The sequence below is a fragment of the Carcharhinus amblyrhynchos genome, chromosome 2 (assembly GCF_965287045.1).
Source record: "Carcharhinus amblyrhynchos chromosome 2, sCarAmb.v2.hapA, whole genome shotgun sequence".
NCBI classification, from domain to species: Eukaryota; Metazoa; Chordata; class Chondrichthyes; order Carcharhiniformes; family Carcharhinidae; genus Carcharhinus; species Carcharhinus amblyrhynchos.
In genome coordinates, this window is record NC_137325.1 from 134,565,034 (window position 1) to 134,586,408 (window position 21,375).

The 21,375-nt window shown below is 43.9% G+C and overlaps 1 protein-coding gene across 1 annotated transcript in view; it reads right to left on the bottom strand.

The window, feature by feature from the left end:
- dpp6a (dipeptidyl-peptidase 6a) overlaps window positions 1–21,375 on the bottom strand; it is a 961,250-nt gene that overhangs the window by 933,968 nt on the left and 5,907 nt on the right. The gene's annotated exons all lie outside the window — the stretch shown is intronic.

The window sequence follows — 21,375 nt, forward strand, 5'->3', positions numbered from 1 at the left end:
GGTTCCTGCTCTGCCCAAGACTACAAGAAACTACAAAGGATCATGAATGAAGCCCAGTCCATCACGCAAACCAGCCTCCTATCCATTGACTCCCAATTCACTGCCTTGGAAAAACGACCAGCATAATTAAGGACAACACCCAGATATTCTCTCTTCCATTTTCTTCCGTCGGGGAAAAAGATACAAATGCCTGAGGTCATGTACCAGCCAACTCAAGGACAGGTTCTTCCCTGCTACCGTCAGACTTCTGAATGGACCTAGCTCGCACTAAGTTGATCTTTCTCTACAGCCGAGCTATGACTTTAACATTACATTCTGCACTCTGTTTCCTTCTCTATGAACAATATGCTTTGTCTGTACAGCACGCAAAAGCAATGCTTCTCACTGTGTGTTAATATATGTGACAATAATAAATCAAATCAAATCAAGGTTATGGGGACCAAAGTGAATGACCTGAAATATTAAATGTACACGTACACTCTCTTAGAGCCTGATGTCTACAAACCAGAGCTGTCCCAAAACTAGAAATCTTTAGAATATGGCATGCACCTTTTTTTCCATATACGACACAATTAAAATTCAGTTACCTGGACAACCCGGCTAGACACTGCATGGCTCCAGACTTACTTGCCCCTTCGTCACAGGCTTTCTGGTCTGTTACTGCATTCCAAATGACTCCTGACCTCACCCATCCCAGATTGACCCCAAACACCGACTGCTCTCAAAGTGCCTGACTCAAAATATGGTAAAGTCCGGCCCTCAGTCCCGTGGTTGCCAGTTTTCAGAGGGTATACCTGTAGTTAAAACTCAAAAGCATAATGGCACCTTTGGATTTCATTGCCCATGTACTAATGGTTAGACTGAGGCTGATCAAGGAGAAAATGACAGACATAGGCTGACCACCAGAATGTCAAACATTTCTCATCACTTGGGGCTTTTGGCAAAAAGGCATATACCAACTATTTAAACTCAACTTGTTAAGCATCTCCCTGAGATGTAGAATGAAATTTTCCCAATGGGAAGAGAAGATGCCTGCATGGGATCAGAGGTGAGCTAGCAAGGTGGATACAAAAGTGGCTCAGTTACAGAAGACAGAGGGTAGAAGTGGATGAGTGCGTTTCTGAATGGAGGGCTGTAACAAGTGGCATTCCTCAGGGATCAGTGCTGGGTCCTTTGCTGTTTGTAATATATTTAAATGATTTGGAGGAAAATGTAACTGGATTGATTAGTAAGTTTGCAGACGACACAAAGATTGGTGGGTTTGCAGATAGCGATGAGGACTGACAGAGGATACAGCAGAATATAGATCAGTTGGAAACATGGGTGGAGAGGTAGCAAATGGAGTTTAATCTAGGCAAATGTGAGGTAATGCATTTTGGAAGGTCGAATACATTTTGGAAATATACAGTAAATGGCAGAAAGATCTGGGTGTACAGGTACGCAGGTCACAAAGTGGCAACGCAGATGGAGAAGGTAGTCAAGAAGGCAGACAGCATGCTTGCCCTCTTCGGCCGAGTCACTGAGTTTAAAAATTGGCAAATCATATTGCAGCTTTACACAAGCTTAGTTCAGCCGCATTTGGAATAAAGTGCTCAATTCTGGTCACCACATTACCAGAAGGATGTGAAGGCTTTGGAGCTGGTACAGGAAAGATTTACTTGCATGTATGGAGGGCATCAGCTATGAGGAGAGGTTGGAGAAACTTGGTTTGTTCTCACTGGAACCATGGAGGTTGAGGCATGACCTGACAGAAGTCTACAAGATTACAAGAGGCATGGACAGAATGGATAGTCAGAAGCTTTTTCCCAGGGTGGAAGAGTCAATTACTAGGGGGCACAGGTTTAAGGTGCGAGGGACAATGTTTAAAGGAGATGTACGAGGCAGATTTTTTACACAGAGAGTAGTGGGTGCCAGGAACTCATTGCCAGGGGAGGTAGTGGAAGCGAATGCAGTACTGACTTTTAACGGGCATCTTGACAAATACATGAATAGGATGGGAATAGAGTGATATGGTCCCCGGAAACATAGGGGGTTTTAGTTAAGTCAGGTAGCATGTTTAATGCAGTCTTGAAGGGCTGAAGGGCCTGTTCCTGTGCTGTAATTTTCTTTGTTCTTTATTCTCATTCTCTTCCATAGTGAGCTAGCTGTGCAGGATAGGTGGATTGGCCATGTTGAATTACCCTTTAGTGTCCAAAGATGTGCAGAATAGGTAGATTAACTATGCTAAATTGCCCCTTAATGTCCAAAGATGTGCAGGATAGGTGGATTAACCATGCTAAATTGCCCTAGTATCCAAAGATGTACAGGTTAGATGGATTGGCCATTCTAAATTGCTGCTTAGTGTTCAAAGATGTGCAGCTTAGATGGATTGACTGTGCAAAATTGCCCCTTAATATCCAAAGATATGCAAGATAGATGGATTGCCAATGCTAAACTGCCCTTAGTATCCAAAGATGTGTGGGTTAGGCGGATTGGCCAAGCTAAATTGTCCCTTAACATCTAGGGAGGTGGGAGGCTAGGTGGATTGGCCATGATAAATGCACAGGATTACAGGAATAATAGGAGTGGGCCTAGGTTGAATGGCCTTGCAGACAGCTGATGCAGACTTGATGGGCTGAATGGACTCCACCTGTCCTGTCGGGAATCTCTGATTTACAGCTCAGGGTAAGAAATAAAATGAAGTGCCTGAACACTGCATAAACGCAACGCACCTCCTTGGAATACAGCATGTTCTGACTGGACAATCACCTCCAATGCCAGCCTGTGCCTCATCCTGTGGCAGCTTTCGCCAGTCTAACTAAATGGTCTTACCAATGTTCTGCTTTTCTTCTTCCACAGTGGGAACAGTTTCTCAGGAAATATAAGATACAATCCAACCATAAAAACCAATTTGCACATGAACGTAAAAGAGTAACAATGTGAATGGCAATCTCCTTTTTTGCCTTCCTCCTGTAGCTCAGTTGTCAATTTCACTTTCACCGCAGGGTAGAGTGCTTGTCCATCAGTGTGCCTTTTATATATTTCACAACCATTCATCCCAGTCTATGTCAGTTCCTTCCAAGCATAATCCAGCTGGTTCCACACCCCTGCTCTGATGCCCAGCGTTAAAGTTTATTATTAATGTCACAAGTAGGCTTACATTAACACCGCAATGAAGTTACTGTGAAAACCTCCTAGTCGCCACACTCCGGCGCCTGTTCAGCCACACTCAGGGGGAATTTAGCATGGCCAATGCACCCAACCGACATCTCTTTTGGACTGTGGGAGGAAACCCACACAGATACAGGGAGAATGTGCAGACTCTGCACAGACAGTAACCCAAGCCGGGAATCAAATCCAGGTCCCTGGGGCTGTGAGGAAGCAGTGCTAACCACTGTGTGACAAGACTCCATTGGAGCCAGACTAGTGTTTTAAATAGGTCACGACAACTACCTGGTTCTGTATCCTATGCTCTATTACAAAGCCTATTTACAAGTGTCCAATATGTTTCATAATGTAGAAAAATGCTGTAGAAGCTGGAAATATGAAATCAGAACAGAAAATGTTCAGCAGGCCAGGTAGCATACAGGAACAGGGAAACAACTTTGAATTAAAGGTCAGTGACGTCCCTCCAGAAATATTCTTAAGAACCATCAACTCAAAATTTGACTTGCTGAGGACTCAAGTACAGTTTCTTCCCTGCTGCCATCACTCTTTTAGTACCACAGAATGCCTGCAGACAGAAGGAGGACATTCGACCCATCAAGCCTATACTGACAACAATCCCTGGTCCTATCCTCGTGACCCCACATATTTACCCCGGTTGTCCACCTGACACTTGCTTGGCCAATCTACCTAACCTGTCGATCTTTGGAGTGTGGGAGGCAACTGAAGCACCCGGAGGAAGCCAACGCAGACACGGGAAAAATGTGCAGACTCCGCACAGTTACAAGAGGATGGAATCAGACCCGGGTCTCCGGCGCTATGAGGTAGCAGTGCTAGCCACTGTGACACCCTCTTGAATGGTCCTATAACATATTAAGCTGATCTTTCTCTTCACCCTAACTGTAGCTATAACACTATATTCTGCACCCTGTCCTTGTTCTTTTGCCCGATGTACTTCTTGAACAGTATGGTTTACCTGTGGAGCACGCAAGAAACAATACTTTTCACTGTATCCCAGTACATGTAACAATAAAATCAAATCAATCAAATTAAATCAAATCAAAATATACTGTAATAATTTTGACATGAATTTCAATATAGCTACTGAACAAGAGAACTGATAAGAGTAAATTCTACATCAATAAATTACTTTAATTAGAATCATAAAATCACAGAATCCCTACAGTACAGAAGGAGGCCAATCAGCCCATTGAGTGTGCACTGACTCTCTGTCAGAGCATCTTAGCCAAACCCTATTGCCGTAACCCCACTTATTTATCCCAACAATTTTCCCTGACTTACACATCTTGGGACACTAAGGGGCAATTTAGCATGGCCAATCCATCTAACCTGTACATCTTTGGACTGTAAGAGGAAACTGAAGTACCTGGAGGAAACCCACACAGACACTGGGAGAACATGCAAACTCCACACAGACAGTGGCCCAAGGCCAGAATCGAACCTGGGCCTGTGGCGCTGTAAGGCAGCAGTGCTAACCAATGTGCATGTTACAATGATTATGCTAGTAGAAAGATCCGCTTGCGTGGGAGTGTATGGAGAGCTTCAATAACAAGGAGGAGAGACATTGTTCCAAATTATAGGATGGGCAGACACACACAGTACCAGAAAATGGTTTAGCTCAAAAAAAGAAATATAATTTTAAACAGGTACAATTGTCAGAATTGTTGACAATCATTTTACCACAGAGAGGTTTTACTCTGGCTTGAAGCAGCCAAGCCAGTTAAGAGCTCAGAAGGGAAATCTGGAACAGTCATGTTAATATTGATTGCACAGTGCTCAGCAACATTGGCAATTATTTAGATAATGAAGCAGTCTATGCCTACAAGCAGCAAGGGCTGGACATCATCCAGACTGGGACTGATAAAGACATTCAACATTGGCACTGCAGAAAGCAATGACAATCTTCAATAAGGCAGACTCATCACCAATCTTTGAAATTTAAGAGTATTACAAACACCAAGCCCTCTGCCATTCATTTCCTCGGGCTTACCATTGACCAGAGGTCAATTGGTCCCACCAAGTCAATGCCATGGCTGCCAGGTCAGAGGCTGGGTGTTCTGCAGCAAGTCGCTCATCTCCTGATTTCCCAAAGCCCTCCCTATGCCTGCAAGGCACAAGTTAGAAGTATGATGGAAGGTGCGCCGCACAGCTTGACTTGTCTGTATGGATGCACCTGCAAAATTCAAATAAGCTCAACACCTTCCAAGGCAATGTGGTTGACCAGGAAACTCTCCCTATCTTCCTGCCTGCCAGAGCATACAAGGCTACGGAAAAGTGCTAGAAAATGGGATTAGACTGGATAAGTGCTTGATGGCTAGCATACACATGATGGACCGAATGGGTCTTTTTTATGCTGTGAAGATCTATGACTCTATCAATCTTCATGGAAGGATTTATAGTGGCTAGTGCATTCTGCAGGCACATTGCACTGACAGCAGGGAAAATGGAATGGGGTGCCAATCAAACGGACAGTGCAAGTTGCAATGGACTCGCAAGCAGCATCTCAAAACCTCAGGAGGTACACAACCCAGAAAGAAAAAGGTCCTTCGGAACAGCTTCCTCCTCCTTCTGGTACTATGCCCTAAGAGGATGTTGGTGACCATGGAGTTGCATTGGATTGGTCCATGACTATACTTGGTAAAGTGCTACAGTGGTTTGCTGTTGCTTTCCGCAATGTAGCTGGCCATAAAACTCTCCCTATCTTCTTGCCCACTAGAGCATACAAGTCTGCAGAAAAGTGCAGGAAAATGGGATTAGAATAGTGCTTGATGGCCAGCACAAACATGATGGGCTCTTTTTAATGATGTAAAGCTCTACGACTCTATCAAACACAATGGAAGAATTTACAGGCTGATAATTTCACTGTTTGAGCACTTTCTAAACTCAACTACCTGGGTTATTAAACTCCTGAAGTGGGACTTGAACCCAGGGCTACCAACGTGCTACAAGACCTCCTTGTAGGAATATCACTGTCTCCAGATTCTGCTCAAAGTTACATATCAACCTGACTTGTCATTATCCTGTTGCTCTTTCATCTTTACTAACAGTATTACAGCAGTACCTGCTCCGCCACGCAGACTGCAGCACTTGCAAAAGAAGGCTGACTAACACCCTCTCAAAGCATGGGCAATAAAGGCGGACATTACCAATAGCTCCCACTGCCTGAACATTGTTTTTAAATCAAGAAATAAGCAGCAGGGAGTCATTATGAGGCAGGAATTTAATCAAGGGATTCAGATGGCAGTAGATTGAAGACTGAACTCGGAGCAATTAAGAATTATCTAAACTCTGAATCTCATTGCTTTGAAATCAATCTTCTCCATCTGTTCTAACTGATAGACAAAGCAAGATATTAAATTAGTTAGTGGTGGGAAGCTAGGCTGAGAATTCAAGCTGACAGACTGCTTGTGTTTTGTTTAATCTTGTTACTATTGTCATGTTAAAAGTTAATAATATGTTGTTTCCTCATTCATAATTTTAAAAAATAGTTTGCATTTATACAGCAGCTCTCAACCTCTGGCACTAAACCAGCTGTGACTGCAAGTCGTGAGGAGGATGCCAGGAGACTTCAAGAGGTCATATACAGGTGAACTGAATGGGTGAGGATGTGACAAATGGGGGCATAAATGAATAAGCATGAAGTTATCCACTCTAGTAGAAAAAATATAAAGACGGATTACTCCTTAAACGGTGATGTCCAAAGGTTCAAGTCCAACAGGTTTATTTGGAATCAAGAGCTTTCGGAGCGCCGCTCCTTCATCAGGTTCGAAAACTCTGATTCCAAATAAACCTGTTGGACTTTAATCTGGTGTTGTGGGACTTCTTGCCCGTCCCAGTCCAACACTGGCACCTCCACCTCACGCTGTCCAAAGGGATCCGGGTGTCCTTGTTCATAAGCCACTAAATGTTAGCACGCAGCACAATTAGGAAGGCAAATGGTACGTTGGTCTTTGTCACAAGGGGAATTGCGTATAGGAGTAAAGATGTCTTCTTGCAATTGTAAAGACTCTTTGTAAGACAGCGCCAGTAGTATTCATAGAGTTCCTACAGTTCAGAAAGAGGCCATTTGGCCCACTGAGTTTGCACCGACCACAATCCCACTCAGGTACTATCCCCGTAACCTCACATATTTACCTTGATGATCCACCTGACACTAAAGGGTAATTCGGCACAACCAATTAACCTAGCCCGCATATCTTTGGAGTGTGGGAGGAAACCGGTGCATCCGGAGGAAACCCACGCAGACATGGCGAGAACATGCAAACTCCACACAGACAGAGACTTGAGGCCGGAATTGAACTTGGGTCCCTGATGCTGTAAGGCAGCAGTCAGCACTGTGCCACCACGCCACTCCAGTGTCCAGTTTTGTTCTCCTTATCTAAGGAAAGTTTCTCTTGCCAAAGAACATAAGTTCATCAGACCTGGGATTGTCTTATGGGATAAGATTGAAGATCCTCTACATATTGAAACTTTCAAAGAATGGGAGGTGATCTCATTGAAACTTACACTTTTTTTTTACAGGGGTTGATGGGATCAATGTGGATAGGATATTTCCCCTGGCTGGTGAGTCTAGCTTAGAACCAGGGGACAGAGTTTCAGAATAATGGCCAGACCATTTAGTTTAAGTTTATTTATTGTGTCACAAGTAGCCTTATATTAACTCTACAATGAAGCTACTGTGAAAATCCCTTAATCACTACACCCTGGTGTCTGTTTGGATTCATTGAGGGAGAATTTAGTGTGACCAATGCATCTAACCAGAACGGTTTCAAACTGTGGGAGGAAACTAGAATAGCCAGAGCAAACCCACACAGACACGGGGAGAACGCACAGAGAGTGATCCAAGCCAGGGAACCTGGGTCCCTGGTGCTGGGAAGCAGCAGTGCTAGCCACCATGCCGCCCCTGAGACTGCGATGAAGAAAAGTTTCTTCACTCAGAGGGTGGTGAATCTTTGGAATTCTCTACACCAGAGAGCTCTATAAGCTCAATCATTGAGCATGTCTAAGATCAAAATCTGGGTACTGAGATCATGGGATATGGGGATAGCACATGAAAAATAGATGATTTGCCATGATACAACTGAATGGCGAAGAAAACCCAGTGGGCTGAATGGCGGTGGCTCCTGCTTCCATGTTCCTACCTCAAAGCACTTTACAGCCAACAAACTACCTTTGAAATACTGACATAATAGTCATGCAGCCAAACAATGTCTAAAAAGCAAGGGCCCACAGAAGAGCAATGGGATAAATGAAGACAGCCATTGTTTGGTGATGCTGATTGAGGGATAAATTGTGGCCAGGGAACTATCTGGCTCTTCTCTAAATTGTACCACAGTATCCAAAATATTGACCTGACGGAACAGTTTGGCCCTTGATTTAACATCTCATCCAAAAGATAGCTATTGTGTGAATACAGTCCTTCTCTGATGTCTGCCTGATGAAGGGGAGGTGCTCCAAAAGCTTGGAATACCAAATAAACCTATTGGGCTTTAACTTGGTGTTGTGAAGCTTCTTACTGTGCGCACTCAAGTCCAAAGCCGGCATCTCCACATCATGGCTACTCTGATGTGTCAACCCGGACGAAGGTTTCCAAATTACTACAGGCGTGCTTGAATCCACAAGTTTCTGCCTCTGAAAAGGGCACACTGACACTCAACCAAGGCTAAAGAAAGTGATTACTGGATGTTTAATTTTTAATCTGTGATGGATGATAATGAGTAAGTCAGATGTCCACTGAACACACGCCATTATTCCATTCACCCTCACCGTCCACCAGCAATCATGCAATCATCCTCAGAAAGTGATCAGAGATGTTCCAGGAGACCTTGATGATGGGGTTATCTACCTCTTAATGCCTACTTTCATTCTGTATGTAATTACATTGTAAGTAGTCTCACAACACCAGGTTAAAGTCCAACAGGTTTATTTAGTGACGCGAGCTTTCCGAGCGCTACTCTTTCATCACGTGTTCTCATGTAATTACATTGTTCCCCGAATGTGGCCAATTCATCTTTTGGATGTTTCAATGGAATCCGCACACTGCAAAAAACTTGTTCCCTTGATCAATAACTCAATGTGAAAATACTTCCCACATCTGGATTGTTTTAAGCTTTATTCGTATCCCTAATCTATTGAATTCATGGTATCATTTGGCATGAGCTGAAGCAATTCCTTTCATTAAAAATCATAGAGCAAATCCGCTTGAAATCAGAGTTAAACAAATCCTGCTCTCTAAGCCCATTCTGCTAACCTCAGGTTTGTAAGTCTGGCAGCAATCTGGGAACCTTTCTCTCACCCTTCCCGCAGTGCCTGTATGTCACCTTTCAAGCAAGGGGACCAAAAATGGATGGAGTAAAGCTTATTTATTAGTCACAAGTAGGCTTAAATTAACACTGCAATGAAGTTGCTGTGAAAAATCCCCTAGTTGTACAGTTCGGCGCCTGTCCGGATATACTGGGGGAGAGTATAGCATGGCCAATCCACGTAAACTTTCAGATTGTGGAAGGAAACTGGAGCACCTGGAGGAAACCCACACAGACACAGGAAGAATGTGCAAACTCCACACAGATAGTGACCCAAGCCAGGATTCGAACCTGGGTTGCTAGATTATTCTGAAGAAAGCCTAACTGATGTCTGATACGGAGACATATTTGGTCTTGTATTTGATCATCCTTGCAATGCAGTCTAACTCTGTTTCATATTGCAACAGATGTGTAGCGCTGATCATGGGTCTTCAAGTACAATAATGTGTAAATCTATTCCCTGCTCAGCGGACTTAAGCATGCCTTACACAAGCACTGATTGAATTGACCCTCTGGCTTATTTGACAAATTCATTTTTGCTCACTAGAGAGGTTAAGTAGCTTAGTATGACATTCACAATCATCAGGAAACCTGAAAAGTAGTTGTGATGTTGCTACTGCCAAGTATTCTAAGAATTAATTAAATGCAATTCACAAGAAAATTGTTCTTCCAGTACAATTTTAATTTTGGGTAATAGACTGTTGAGTGTTTACTCCAGCTTCAGACTCATCCTGTATGGCAACAAACCCACTTGACTAATCTTTCTGTCTCTAAAGTGTTCACAGGCTTCTCAATATATACATGCTAAAAATGTTGTTCGGCAGCACAATAACAGTTCAATTAGTAGAAATATAAAAACATTGAAAACAGAAGCAGAAGTAGGCCATTCAGCCCTTGAGCCTGCTCCACCATTCATTATGATCATGGCTGATCCCTCCTTCTCCCCCCGCCCCCATCTCTTGATCCCTTTAGCCCCAAGAGCTATCTCTAATTTCTTCTTGAAATCATACAACGTTTTGGCTTCAGCTACTCTCTGTGGTAGTGAATTCCACACATTCACCACCCTGTGGGCGAATAAATTTCTCCTCACCTCAGTCCTAAAAGGTTTACCCCCTAATCCTCAAAGTATGGTCCCTGACTCTGGACTCCTGCATCATCAGGAACGTCCTTTCTGAATCCACCCTGCCTAATCCTGTTAGAATTTTATGAGTTGCCAATGTCAGTACTCCTCTTTCCTTTCTGGGTTCTCAAAATTGTGAAGTGCTTAACCTCTGCAAAATCTTTCCCTCCTACTATATATAACCTGCGGGTTCAAAGTTTACAATCCCCAGATCTGTAAACCTGAATTATTGCATCTTTTATGTACTCTTTATGCTTGCTGATGCCATGAAATTAGAACAAATTGCTGATTCATCCCACCAATAGATGTACAAATTTGTTGATGATACAACATGAACTGAGAAGCATTATTAGAGGAACTTGACTCTCACCAACTTTTACAGATGCACCATAGAAAGCATTCTTTCTGATTGTATCACAGCTTGGCATGGCTCCTGCTCTGCCCAAGGCTGCAAGAAACTACAAAGGTCATGAATGAAGCCCATTCCATCACGCAAACTAGCCTCTCACCATTGATGCTGTCTATAGTTCCCGCTGCTTCGGAAAAGCAGCCAGCATAATTAAGGATCCCATGCACCTCAGACATTTCTTTCACCTTCTTCCATCAGGAAAAAGATACAAAAGTCTGAGGACACGTTCCAACCGACTCAAGAACAGCTTCTTCCCTGCTGCTGTCAGACTTTTGAATGGAGCGGCACAATGGCACAGTGGAGGTGGCATGGTGGTTAGCACTGCTGCCTCACAGCACCAGGGACCTGAGTTCAATTTCAGCCTCAGGTCACAGTCTGTGTGGGGTTTGCACTTTCTCCCCATGTGTGTGTGGGTTTCTTCCAGGTGCTCCGATTTCCTCCCACAATCCAAAGATGCTAAATTGACTGGAGTGTCGGGGATTGGCAGGGTAAATATGTGGGGTTATGGGAATAGCCCTGGGTGGGATTGTGGTCGTTGCAGGCTCATTGGGCCGAATGGCCTCCTTCTGCACTGTAGGGATTCTATGATATGATCTACCTCACATTAAGTTAATCTTTATCTACACCCTAGCTATGACTGTAACACTACATTTTACATTCTCTCCTTCCCTTCTCTATAAATAACATACTTTGTCTGTATAGTGTGCAAGAAACAATACTATTCACTGTATCCCAATACATGTGACAATATAAATCAAATCTCAAACCCCACATTAATATGTATGCACAGTAGGTGCTAACAGGTGACAGGTTCATAGTGCAAGACTTCAGAATTATTTGCCTTTATCACCCAGCAATTTAATTTGCTGCATATCTCTGTTACATTCCTTCAGAGATATTGGTATTGCTGGCAAGGCCAACCTTTGTTGCTCATCCCAAATTTCCCTCCAGAAGCTGACGGCGAGCTGCCTCCTTGGAACTCTGCAGTCCGTCTGGTGTGCAGGCTCCTACAGTACTGTTGGGAAGGGAGTTCCAGGTCATCAAACCAGTGACAGTGAAGGAACAACAATATCGTTCCAAGTCAGGGTGTTTCTTTTTAAATATCATTCAGAAGATTATAAGTATTGCTGCCAATATCAGCATTTATTGCACTAAAATAATAATTGGCAATCTAGTTGTGCGAAGCTGCTTGTGGATGAGTGACCACGATATGATAGAATCCTTCATCAAGATGAAGAGTGACGTGGTTGATTCTGAGACGAGGGTCCTGAATCTAAGTAAAGGAGACTATGATGGTATGAAGCACGTTGGCTATGATGGATTGGTAAGTGGGATGACGGTGGACAGGCAATGGCAAATATTCAAAGAGAGCATGGGTGAACTGCAACAATTGATCATTCCTGTCTGGTGTTATGGTTCAAGTTAGAAACTCCAAAGTGTTTTATGAAACCCACCTGAATCATAAGTTTTGCATCTTGAATTTGGCTAAGATAAGCATAAGATGTTTCACTTCAGATGTGATTCAAAAGACCCACTAGGGAGCTTTTATCAAACAATGTTTATTTAAGAATATAGGTAACATGTATGGGAAGAAAACTAGCAATATCTTCCAACAATAACAAATAAAAACAAAACAACCACAATAATGTATAACCCTTATACATAAGCTGTCCCAATCAAACCAAACTGCATAACAACCTTTTAAACAGGTTCACACAGCATAGACCAAGGCTCACGTGATATTGGGAACTGAGTTCTTTGGCTGAAGTCTGCAGTCCTCTGGATTCACCCAGAAAAGTTGAAGACAAAACAGCTTCTCAGAACCCAGGGAGAAACTCTCTGGTTAAGCTACCAACTGCAGAATCTTCACTGAATCTAAAAACCTTTCTTTCAGATAACCAGCAGAATTTCCAAAACAACAGGGAGAGGGGGAAAACACTTCTTTTTAGCTTGCTGTTCCTTTTAAAGCTCAACTCTAACTACAGACACAAAAAAAACCTTAAACTCATTGAAAATAAGGTCCAAAAACACATGACCATCCTCCTAACAAGGCAAGGTAGTAAAATTAATCCTAGAGTAAACACAAACAACCCCATTTAAGCCATTTAAGTAGCGATAAAAGGACATTTCCAGTCAAGCCAGCAACAATGACATCACTGAAGCTGTGAACTAAGAAACCACTGAAGGTACGAGAACTACAGAAATCATGGCTTCCAAAAGGAAATTAGAGATAGTATTAGATCCAAGGAAGAGACTTACAAATAAGCTGGGGGAAAAAAAGCAAACCTGAGGATGGGGAGCAGTTTAGAATTCAGCAAAGGGGGACAAAGGGGTTGATTAAGAATGGGAAAATAGAGTATGAGAACAAACTTGTGGTGAACGTAAACATAAGAAATAAGAAATAGGAGCAGGAGTAGGCCATCTAGCCCTTCGAGCCTGCCCCGCCATTCAATAAGATCATGGCTGATCTGTCGTGGCTCAGTTCCACTTTCCCGCCCTCTCCCCATAACCCTTAATCCCTTCTCTTATCAAAAACCCATCAACCCGCTTCTTAAAAATATTTAGCGAGGCAGCCTCCACCACTTCAACGGGCAGAGAATTCCAGAGATTCACCACCCTTTGAGTGAAGAAGTTCCTCCTCAACTCCGTTCTAAACCGCCTCCCCTTTATCTTGAGGCTGTGCCCCCTAGTCCTACTGTCTTCTTTGAGCGGGAAGAGTCTCTCCACCTCTATCCTATCCATCCCATTCATCATCTTATACGTCTCAATGAGATCTCCCCTCATTCTTCTAAACTCTAACGAGTACAAGCCTAGTTTATTCAGCCTCTCCTCATAGCTCAATCCCCTCAACTCCGGTATCAGCCTAGTAAACCTCCTCTGCACTCCCTCCAGGGCCAAAATATCCTTGCGCAGGTGCGGCGCCCAAAACTGCACACAGTACTCCAGCTGCGGCCTCACCAATGCCCTATACAGCTGCAGCAAGACCTCCCTACTTTTATATTCAATCCTCCTCGCTATGAAGGCCAGCATCCCATTCGCCTTCCTGACCACCTGCTGCACCTGCAAGCTGGGTTTTTGCGATTCATGCACAAGGACCCCGAGGTCCCTCTGCACCGTCGCCTGCTGCAGTTTTTCGCCACGTAAGTAATAGTCCTTCCTACCATTCTTCCTACCAAAGTGGACCACCTCGCACTTGCCAACATTAAATTCCATTTGCCATTTCCTGGCCCATTCGCCCAGCCTATCTAGATCCTTCTGCAGACTCTCCACACCCTCCGCACAATTTGCCGTTCCCCCAATCTTGGTGTCATCAGCAAATTTCGACACCCTGCACTCGGTTCCCTCCTCCAGATCATCTATATAAATGGTAAATAGCTGAGGCCCCAGCACCGACCCCTGGGGCACCCCACTAGTCACCATCCGCCAATCCGAATAGCACCCATTGACCCCCACTCTCTGCCTCCTATTTGACAACCAATCCTCTATCCACGCTAACACCCTACCCCCAACTCCATGTCCCCTGACCTTCTGCAATAACCTCTTGTGAGGTACCTTGTCAAACGCCTTCTGAAAATCCAGAAAGACCACATCCACCGGCTCTCCTCTATCCACTGCCCTAGACACATCCTCATAGAACTCCAGTAAATTTGTCAGACACGACTTCCCTTTAATGAAACCGTGTTGCTTCCGCCCTATCAAGCAATTCCCTTCAAGATGCCTCGCAATTTCCTGCTTAATGATGGATTCTAACATTTTACCTACCACAGACGTTAAACTAACCGGCCTATAATTCCCCGCCTTTTGCCTGGCACCCTTCTTAAACAACGGCGTAACATTAGCCGTTTTCCAATCTTCCGGCACTTCCCCGGAATCCAGCGACGTCTGGAAAATAACCACCAAGGCATCCACTATCACCTCCGCCATTTCTTTCAGAACCCTTGGATGCATTCCATCCGGTCCTGGGGACTTGTCCACAATCAGCCCCTCCAGTCTGTCAAGCACCACCTCTCTAGTAACAGTAATGTCATTAAGACCCTCCATTCCTACCACCTTTCCATCGCTAACACCCGGCAAATTATTCACGTCCTCCTCCGTGAAGACAGAAACAAAAAAGTTATTCAAGACCTTCGCCATATCCCCATCCCCTACCACTAGCTCCCCTTTTTCATCCTCTAAAGGACCAACGTTCACCCTAGCCAGCCTCTTCCTTTTTATATATTTATAAAAACTCTTGCTATCCTTTTTTATATTAAGTGCTAGCCCAGCCTCATAGCTTCTCCTACCCTCCTTTATCAACTTCTTTGTCAATCTTTGTTGACATTTAAACCTTTCCCAATCCTCTTCTCGCCCACTGCTCTTAGCTACTCTAAATTCCTCCGCTTTTAATTTAACACTTTCCTTCACCTCCTTCGTTATCCACGGATTATTACCTCTCTTCCTACTGTCCTTTTTAACCATCGGAATAAATTTCTGCTGAGCACCAAGAAAGATCTCCTTAAAGATCCTCCACTGCTCCTCAGCAGACCTACCTTCCAACACATTCCCCCAGTCCACATTCGCCAATTCTTCTCTCATCCTACCATACTCCCCTCTATTCAAACAAAGGACGCGTGTCCGAGAACCCACTTTCTCCTCCTCCATCTGCAAAAACTGACTGTAAAAGCTTATCTGGTTATGTGAAGAGAAAAAGATTGGTGAAGACAAATACTCACAGTCAGAACCAGAATAATTTATAATGGGGAACAAATAAATGGCTGACCAACTGAATAAATACTTTGATTTTGTCTTCACAAAGGAGGACGCAGATAACGAATGCGATGCTATATGATATATGATGATCATATAGCTATGCTATATAATGTGATTAAATGTGAGGTAATTCACTTTGGTGGCAAAAACAGGAAGACAGATTATCTGAATAGCTACAGATTGAGAGAGGGGAATGTACAATGAGACCTGAGTGTCCTTGTACACCAGTCACTGAAAGTAAACATGCAGGTGCAATAGGAGGTGAATAAGGCAAATGGTGCGTTGGCCTTCATAGCAAAAGGATTCGAATACAGGAGCAGGGAGTCTCACTCCAGTTAGACAGAGCCTTGATGAGCTACACATGGAATACTGTGTGTAGTTTTGGTCTCGTATCTGGGCAAGGCTGTTCTTGCTGTAGAGGGAATGCAGCAAATGTTTACCAGATTGATTCCTGGAACAACAGGACTGACATATGAGGAGAGATTAAGTTGTTTAAGATTATATTTGTTGGAGTTTAAAAGAATGGGGGTCAGATCGCATAGAAATGGTATGTGACTTGCGAGCAGAATTTGCAGGTCACAATATCCGCATGTGTCTGCTGTCCTTTGTTCTTCTAGGTCATGGGAAGTTGCAGGTCTGAAAGGTGCTGTTGAGTTTTGGTGAGCTTTTGCAGTTCATCTCTTAGATAGGACACACTGCTGCAGCTGTCCATTGTTGGTGGAGGGACTGAATTTAAGCTGCAAGATAGGATGTGATCTAGTGGACTGCATTGTCCTAGATGGCATAAAGATTCTTGAATGTTTTGGAGCCACACTCACACAGACAAGTCAACAGTATTCCATCACACTCCTGATTTGTGCTTTATAAGTGGTGGGAAGGTTTAGGATGTCAGGAGGTGAGTTACTCTTCACAGAATTCCCAGTCTCTAAAGTCTTGTAGCTGCAGTAAAAGACAGTTCTCTTTCTGGTCAATGATAATGCCAAGGATATCGATAATGGCAGATTCAATAACGATAATGCCATTGAAAATCCAGGAACAATGATCAGATTCTCTCCTGTTGGAGATGGTCATTTCCTGGCACTTGTGTGGCGTGAATGTTACTTGTGACTTATCAGCCCAAGCTTGAATGTTGTCCAAGTCTCGCTGCATTTGTGCATTGATCCAACTTCTTCAGCGTCTGAGGTGTTGCGAATGGTGCTGAACATTGTGCAATCATCAGCGAATATCCCAATTCTGACCATCTGGTGGAGGGAAGGTCATTGATGAAGCAGCCAAAGAAGGTTGGGCCGAGGACACACCCTGAGGAGCTCCTGCAGAGATGTCCTGGGGCTCACTTGATTGGCCTCCACCAACCATGACCATCTTCCTTTGTACCAGGTGTGACTCCAACCAGCGGAGGATTTTCCCAATAATTCCCATTGACTCCAGTTTTATTGGGGCTCCTTGATGGCTCACTCAGTCAAATGTTGCCTTGATGTCAAGGGCAGTCACTCTCACCTCACCTCTTGAATTTTGTGCTTTAGTGCATGATTTGTCTTACTGATGTTACCTAATCTAAATTGTATACTCTACTGACAATTATAAAGCTTTGAAAAATTGAAAAGAGATAAAATTCAGTGTGATAATGCTTTACATTCAAGGCAAATCTGGAAATAATCTGGAGGGTATATTTATCTTTATGGTAGTAAATTATCTCAAAGCAGTTCAGAGGGGTGTTAACAAACAAAATCTGACACCGAGGTGATATTATGGCAAGTGATGCCTGGTCATGGTTGGAAATTTAAGAAGCACCTTAAAAGGTAAGTATGAGGTGGAGAGGCTTAAAGGGGGAAGTGTCGAGTTTGGGGTTCACGCATTTTTTTTTCATTTGTTGCAATATCAGATTGGAAAAGTATTTAAATGTAGCAATTTAATCAAATAGACATGAGTGGTAGTGGGTTTGGGGGTAGGGGGTTATGGGGTTTCCCATTTGTCTCATGATCCTCGTTAGAAAGAAAATGTTTATCAAATCATAGAATCCTACAATGCAGAAGGAGGCCATTCAGCCCATCGAGTCTGCACCGACCATGATCTCAACTAGCCTCTTTCCCGTAATCCCATACATTTACCCTAGCTAGTCTCCCTGATACCAAGCATGGTCAATCCACCTAACCCGCGCATCTTTGGACAGTGGGAGGAAACCAGAGCTCCTGGAGGAAACCCGAGTAGACGCTGTGCAAACTTCACACAGACAGTGACCCGGGAATCGAACCTGAGTCCCTAGCGCTGTGAGGGCAACAGTGCCAACTGCTGAGCCACCATGCCGCCCCATTGAATCCCTTATGATGGTTGTAGGTCATCATTGGGCTTTTAATCCAAACTGGATTATTGCATTTAAATTTCACCATGTGCCTCGGTGGGATTTGAACCTGGACATGCATAAAACTACCCAGGATTACTGATCAAATGATAATACCACGATGCCACATCCTCCCTTACGATAACAATCCACAGCACAGAGTAGAAATATTCTTGTGGTTCGTTTGAGTCATCTGAAGCATCATAATTTGCCGTTTAAAAAAGCTGCCCAAGCATATTTGTTGTTCCTGATAATGGATTGTAATGGGTTAATCATTTAAGAGTTTAACGTTTATTTATTAGTCACAGGGTTTACATTAACACTGCACTCAAGTTAGTGTGAATTTCCCCTAGTTGCCACGCTCTGGCGCCTGTTTGGGTCAATGCACCAAATCAGCATGTCTTTCAGAATGTGGGAGAAAACCAGAGCACAGAGAGGAAACCCACGCAGATGTAGGAAGAACATACAAACTCCACAAATCAAATCCAGGTTCCTGGCGTTGAGGCAGCAGTGCTAACCAAAGGACAACACAACATTATGTACTATGTCCAACAACCAGACTCCAATGTTTTTGTTCATAGAATTATAGAATAGAATCATAGAATCCCTACATGCAGAAGGAGGCCATTCAGTCCATCAGGTCTGCACCGGTTCTCTGCCAGAGCATCTTACTCAGGACTTATCCCCGTAACCCCATGTATTTACCCTGATAATCCCCCTAACCTACACACCTTTAGGCTGATATGGAGATGCCAGTGTTGGACTGTGGTGGCACAGTAAGAAGTCCAACAGGTTAAAGTCCAACAGGTTTATTTGGAATCACAAGCTTTCAAAGCACTGCTCCTTCATCAGGCGAGTCTCCACTGTCATTGTTGGACTTTAACCTGGTGTTGTGAGACTTCTCACTGAGCCCATTGTTGGACTGTGGGAGGAAACCGGATCACCTGGAAGAAACCCATGCAGACACAGGGAAAACGTCCAAACGCCACACAGATGGTGATCCAAGCCAGGAATCGAGCCAGAATCCCTGGCACTGTGAGGCTACATTATTAACCACTGTGCTATGGTGCCAGCCACAGTATTGATACTCCCATGCTGGCCAATTCCAGTGATGTCATTAATACAGGATCACTGAGAGATACCCTGTAGTTCACTCCCAAGAAATGTTATAACCAGTGTATATGCAGTGTGTTCATGCGCATTTTTGTCTTGTCACCACCGTAACCTTTTGAGCACATCGCACACTGAGAACTTGGGCCACGCAGGCATCTGGCAGTAACACAACAACTAAATTAGCACTCAATAAATATCCTGAAACAGTGCCTATAATTAAACAAACAGCCGCAGACAGCAAGTTCAAAGCTGCCATTTAATCTTAGTGCCCCAATAAAGGTGATAAAGCTGCAAAAAGTATGTGTGATTTATTATGGAACCTGCATGCATTTGATTATCTTATGTGCATTATAGCTCACTCTGGAAATGTTTATCAGTCTCCGTTGTCATAAGTAGATTCTGTACTCCAAAAATATCACTGACTGTCCTTCATTTAACCAGGTTTTCAATGTCCAACTGAGCATTATGAAGTGAATAAATTATCATGAAAAGGATTTTCTTTAACACTAATGCCTGAGAAAGGTTTAAATGTTTTTAATAAAAGGATCCTGATAATGTATATCCTGAAAGTGGTTACCATGACAACACAGCTCAAAAGAGAGTGGAGGTCAAACGCAAAGCAAAAATGGACAGCGAAGTGATGTGTAGCACAGTAGGGCAGCACGGTGGCACAGTGGTTAGCACTGCTGCCTCACAACATGGGGACCCAGGTCCAACTCTGGCCTCGGGTGACTGTCCTGTGGAGTTTGCACATTCTCCCAGTATCTGTGTGGGTTTCTTCCAGGGGCTCCAGTTTCGAAATTTGCTGATGACACCAAGATTGGTGGAACGGCAAATTGTGCGGAGGGTGTGGAGAGTCTGCAGAAGGATCTAGATAGGCTGGGCGAATGGGCCAGGAAATGGCAAATGGAATTTAATGTTGGCAAATGTGAAGTTGTCCACTTTGGTAGGAATAATGGTAGGAAGGACTATTACTTACATGGTGAAAAACTGCAGCATGCGACGGTGCAGAGGGACCTCGGGGTCCTTGTGCATGAGTCGCAAAAACCCAGCCTGCAGGTGCAGCAAGTGGTCAGGAAGGCTAATGGGATGCTGGCCTTCATAGCGAGGGGGATTGAATATAAAAGTAGGGAGGTCTTGCTGCAGCTGTATAGGGCATTGGTGAGGCTGCAGCTGGAGTACTGTGTGCAGTTTTGGTCGCCGCACTTACGCAAGGATATTTTGGCCTTGGAGGAAGTGCAGAGGAGGTTTACTAGGCTGATACCGGAGTTGAGGGGGTTGAACTATGAGGAGAGGCTGAATAAACTAGGCTTGTACTCGTTAGAGTTTAGAAGAATGAAGGGAGATCTCATTGAGACGTATAAGATGATGAAAGGGATGGATAGGATAGAGGTGAAGAGGCTCTTGCCGCTCAGAAAGGACAGTAGGACTAGAGGGCACAGCCTCAAGATAAAGGGGGGGGCGTTTAGAACGGAGTTGAGGAGGAACTTCTTCACTCAAAGGGTGGTGAATCTCTGGAATTCTCTGCCCGTTGAAGTGGTGGAGGCTGCCTCGCTAAATATATTTAAGACGCGGGTTGATAGGTTTTTGATAGGCAAGGGGATTAAGGGTTATGGGGAGAGGGCGGGAATGTGGAACTGAGCCACGACAGATCAGCCATGATCTTATTGAATGGCGGGGCAGGCTCGAGGGGCTAGATGGCCTACTTCTGCTCCTATTTCTTATGTTCTTATGTTCTCCCACTGTCCAAGGATGTGCAGTTTAGGTGGGTTGGCCATGCTAAATTGCCCCTTAGTGTCCCAAGATGTGCAGGTTAGGTAGATTGACCAAGCTAAATTGCCCTTTAGTGTCCCATTATGTTCATTAGCTATGGTGAATGTGTAGGGTTACAGAGATAGGGTGGAGGAGAGGGCCTAGGTAAGATACTCGGTCAGAGAATCAGTGCTGATGTTACAATTCTACAGAACAGCACTATATGCAATAACAAAGCATTTTTCCTGGAAATTATCAGAGTCTGAAACAGATTCAGGAGAAAATCTGACATCATTTTTGACTCTATGATAAACTATCATGACATCATTATGAAAGTCTATTTCCACCTCATTCATGTCCACCACGTCTAAGCTTAATCAGCTCGCCTGCTGCTGAAACCCTCACCCATATCGTTGATAACTCTAGA